Here is a 5,059-nt window from a genome sequence, read left to right on the forward strand (position 1 = left end):
CGCCCCGTGTGCGGATCCAAACACACGATGCTCAGAGAGGGAACCAGACACGAGAGGCCACACGGGGCGTGAAACGTCCAGAACAGGCTCATCCAGGGACAGGAAGGGGGGCTCGTGGGGGCTGGGGGAAGGGGTGAGGTGACAACTAATGGGGATGCCTTTGGGGGTGATGGAATGTTCTGGAATTAGATACTAGTGATGGTTGCACAACTCAGTGAATGTACTAATCACCAAGGTGCATGAACCTGGAGGCCACTGTGCCCGGTGACAGGAGCCAGGCACAGAAGGACACGTCCCGCATGACCCCACGCACAGGGGGTCCCCAGAGGAGTCCCGTCCACAGAGACAGAGAGTGGATGGTGGGAGCCAGGGGTGGGGAGTCCATGCTTCATGGGGACAGGGTCTCAGTCTGGGGAGATGGAAAGTTCTGGAGACGGATGGAGGGTGGGCGCCCGACGGTGTGAGTGCGCCTGATGCCGCTGAGCTGGGCGCTTAGACGCGGTTAAGGGGCCCGTGGCTGGCTCAGCCAGGAGGGCCCGCAACTCCTGATCTCGGGGTCGGGAGTTTGAGCCCCACGCTGAGGGCAGAGATTACTTTTAAAAAAATATCCGAGGGCGCCTGGGTGGCTCAGTCGGTTGAGCGTCCGACTTCGGCTCAGGTCATGATCTCGCGGTTCGTATGTTCGAGCCCCGCGTCGGGCTCTGTGCTGACGGCTCGGAGCCTGGATCCTGCTTCGGATTCTGTGTCTCCCTCTCTCTCTGCCCCTAACCCACTCGCATTCTGTCTCTGTCTCTCTCAAAAATAAATAAACATTAAAAAAAATTTTTTTTTTTAATGGCTAAAATAGGGGCGCCTGGGTGGCTCAGTCGGCTAAGCGACCGACTTCAGCTCAGGTCATGATCTCACGGTTTGTGGATTCAATCCCCGCGTCAGGCTCTGTGCCGACAGCTCGGAGCCTGGAGCCTGCTTCGGATTCTGTGTCTCCCTCTCTCTGCCCTTCCCCCATTCACACTCTGTCTCTCTCTCCTTCAAAAATAAATATTATGTAATAAACATTATAAATAAATATTATTATATTCATATTATATTATTATATTATAATTTATTATATTTTATTATATAATATTAATATATTATTAATATTAATATATTATTAATATTAATAATATATTATATTATAATAAAATAAATATTATTAAATAAACATTATAAATAAATATTATATTTATATTATATTATATTTATTATATTTTAATAATATATAATAATTTTATATAATTTTTATATAATTATTTTAATAATATATAATATATTAAATATATTATATTTATTATATTTTATTATATAATATTAATATACAATATTAATGCATATTATTAATATTAATATATTATATTATTATAATAAAATAAATATTATTAAATAAACATTGAAAAAAATTTTAATAAAAAATGGTTGAAACCGTAAACTTTTGTTGATCCCGTCGTCTGCTCCCAGACGTTTGTTTCTACTTGGGCTATTATACAGACTTCTGCTATCAACGTGGGGGCGCTGGGGTCTGTGGGGGTCCCCGCTTTCAAATCTCTCGGGTCCGTACCCAGCGGTGGATGTGCCCGGTCAGCCGGTGACCCTCTGTGTAAGTCTTTAAGGACTGCCGGGGTGTTCTCCCCGGTGGCCGCCCCGATTCCTGCACATCCTCAGCCACGCTGGTGTTTTCCAGTTGTTCACGATAACCGTCCCAGTGGGTGTGAAGGGGCGTCTGGCTGAGGTTTCGGTTTGCATTTCCCTGACGGCCAGGGGGGTGGGGCATCTTTTCATGCGCTTCTCGGCCGTTCGCGGGTCACCTCCGGAGCCGGGTCCGTTCAAGTCCTTTGCCCGTTCTTGCACGGGGTGCTTTATTTTGTGTTGTTGAATTGTGGGAGTTCTTTATATATGCTGGACAATGGAGTCTTCTCAGGATTTGCAGCGGTTTTCTCGCATTCTGTGAATTGTCTTTTTATTCTCTCGATGGTGCTTAATTTCCATGAAGTCCCGCGTGTCTGATTTTCCCCTCCTTGGCTAACTTTTGAGGGCGTTTCACTGAGTTCTCAAACCGGATTTGCCCGTGCCCCCGGCACCGTCTGCCAGGCCGGCTGGCTTCCAGGATGGCTCTACCCTCCGTCCCTGCCACCTCCCCCCCAACCCACCCCGGTACCCCGGTCAGTGGTGATCGGAATCTCCTTCAGACCCAGCCCCTTCCCTCCTCGCCAAGCCCCCACCCCGGTCCAGTGCCTCTCTGCTCTCCAGGTCGCTTTTCCTGCCTGGACAGCATGTCCACTAAGCAGTGCCCAGGGCTGACGACAGTTTAGGGGCCTGTGAAAATGTTTTCATTCCCTCCAGAATCAGAAGAAAACAGTGACTACAATAACCACGAACAGATCATCGTATTGCCACCCTGGATTATATCAGTCTGTATACCAATGCCATCATTAAATATACTCTTTAACGTTGTTGGCGGAGGAAGGAACCCACAAAAGTCAGGAGGCCACCCTGCATCCTGCTGACTGGAAGGAGCCAGAGGGAGGTCTCCAAAGCCAAATGGGACCGTGTTGCCCTCTTGTGATACCTGAAAACCTTCCGTGGCTCCCCAGCAGCCCCAGATGAAGGCGGAGTCCAAGCACCCCTCCCTCTCCCTACCTCGTCCCCTCCCCTCCAGCTTCTCCCGCTGCCCCCGGGCCTTGGCACAAGCTGTCTTCTCCACCTGAGCACTTGTCACCTAGGTAACCCCCACCCCCTTCACTTTGGGGGAAGCCCTCTGACCTCCCAGCCCCCAGCCAAGGTCAGTTCCATTGTTAAAAGCTCTCCTGGAAAGAAACCCCCCACCCCTCTTCTCTCAATTTGCCATTTGGCTCTTATCAGAGACCGCAAAGCTCTCCCGCCCCAGCACGGCCGCCGACATCCGCCGACATCCGGAGGTCACTGTCTGTGGGGCATCCCTGGCCCCCACCCATTCCAGACCGGGAGCAGTGTCCCGGTGTGACAGCCACAGATGTCCCCTGATGTTGCCAAACGTCCCCTGGAGGCAGAATCGCCCTGGCTGGGAAGGGCCTCATTAGAGTGGTAATCAGATAAATGCCCGCCTCCTGCGCGCCGCTGAGCTGCTCAAGGCCGCTGTCTGCCCTTCCTGGGGCTCCAGGGCTCCGCACAGGCCACGTGCTCCAGGAACGAACAGGCCACGTGTTCCAGTAGAACTGTACCGTGGGCGGAATCGTGTCCCCCCAATTCCTGTGGGGCGGCCCTGACCCCAGTGTGGTTGCATCTGGAGGTGGGGCTTGGAGGAGGTAATCAGGTGAGTGAGGGCCCGATCTGAGAGCACTTGGTGGCCTTGTGATAAGGGAGCTGCAGGCCTGGAGGAAAGCGCCCCCCGCCCCCCACCCCCATCCCCGGAGGACACAGCCGGCCAGCAGCTGTTTGCAAGCCGGGGAGAGAGCTCTCCACCAGACCTCATCTGCCAGCACCTTGATCTTGGACTTTCCAGCCTCGGAACTGTGAGAAATAGGGGTTCTGGTTCATAAGCGGCCCAACCGTGTGCTGTCTGGTTACGGCAGCCCCGGGCTGACCAAGCTGCGTCCTGCTTTGCCTGGGCAGCGCAGTCCCGAGGAAGACGACCCTCACCTTCACAGCAAGTAGGATTTACTGAGCACCTACTGTGTGGCAAGCTCTGTGCAGGGAGTAAGAGCCTACATCCCGGCCTTGTGGAGCCGACTTTCTAGAGACAATAAACACATAAAGGAAAATATAAAGGCAGAGGTGTCCCTATAAAGAAAAACGGGGAAAGGTGAGGGAATGGACGTGGGGCTATTTTAGGGCCCAAGGCGGCCTGTGTGAGGGAGTGATTCCTGAGCTGAGACCTGCAGGAAGTAAGGGATGGGCCAGGAGATTTCCAGAGGGAGAGCCTCCCAGGCAGGGGGCACAGCCTGTGCAAAGGCCCTGGGGCAGGACCGGGTCTGGCGTGTTGGAGGAGCCGAGCTGGAGCAGACCAAACGAGGGGGAGAGAGGGAGGAGGGGAGGGCAGGGAGGGGAGGGGGCAGGTCATGCTAGGCCTTGGGGGCCACGGGGAGGACTTTGGGTCTCATGGACACTACATTAGGGCACTCGCTTCCTCAGCATATACACTTAAGTTGGGACGATACAGAGAAGATTCGGCCCCTGTACAAGGACAACACACAGTCATGCAATGTTCCAGATTCTTACAAATTTAAGCCAAAAGTTATAGGTTTCTTTATTTTTCACTAAACAGGCAATTGAAATACATAGTACAATGAAAGGGACGGCATAAATATTCAATTTCGTTTTCCACCTATGGGAATCTCACAATAAAATCCTAGTTATTTTGTACAAAGAAAATAGAAGTAATAAGGGTATTAGGGAGGGGCGCCTGGGTGGCGCATTTGGACTGGGCTGGGTCCAGGTCATGGACTTGGGCTTGGGCTCAGGTCATGATCTCGCGGTTTGTGGGTTCGAGCCCCGCGTCGGGCTCTGTGCTGACGATGAGCCTGCTTGAGATTCTGTCTCTCTGCCCTTTCTCTGCTCCTTCCCCACTTATGCTTTCACTCTCTCTCTCTCTCTCTTTTTAAGTTTAAGTAAACTTAAAAAAAAAAAATTTAATGTGTTAGGAAATCCAGGGAGGCTCTTTCCCAGGGAGGGACACCACCTCATCTCTGTCTTCAAAACTCTCCCCCTGAACCTGGGGGAAAACTCGCCCCCTGAGCCAGGCAAGAAAACAAAACAAAACAAAACTCTTCCCCTGAACCTGGTTCCCCTGCTGGAGAAGGAGACAAACTATGGGAAGAGGGAAGGAATAAATCCTGAGGTGCCGGAATGGGATCGGAGGGGTCAGGGGGACTCACAGTGCCCAAGAGAGACAGCTGAGAGGTAAGACAGATATACAGCTGAGAGACAGACGACCAATAGATCATAGATAACAGGAGAGACAGACAGCTGGATAGATGATGCAGAAACACACGATAGATAATACATAAGCTCAATGGATGTCAATCAGTAGATTGACAGATTATAG

At 51.3% G+C, this 5,059-nt stretch overlaps 1 pseudogene; it reads left to right on the forward strand.

Moving 5' to 3' along the window:
• Positions 1 to 4,134: 4,134 nt before the first annotated feature.
• On the forward strand, positions 4,135 to 4,231 carry LOC131511223 (U6 spliceosomal RNA; annotated as a pseudogene).
• The last annotated feature ends 828 nt before the right edge of the window (positions 4,232 to 5,059 follow it).

This window comes from Neofelis nebulosa, chromosome 4 (assembly GCF_028018385.1).
Source record: "Neofelis nebulosa isolate mNeoNeb1 chromosome 4, mNeoNeb1.pri, whole genome shotgun sequence".
Lineage (NCBI taxonomy): Eukaryota > Metazoa > Chordata > Mammalia > Carnivora > Felidae > Neofelis > Neofelis nebulosa.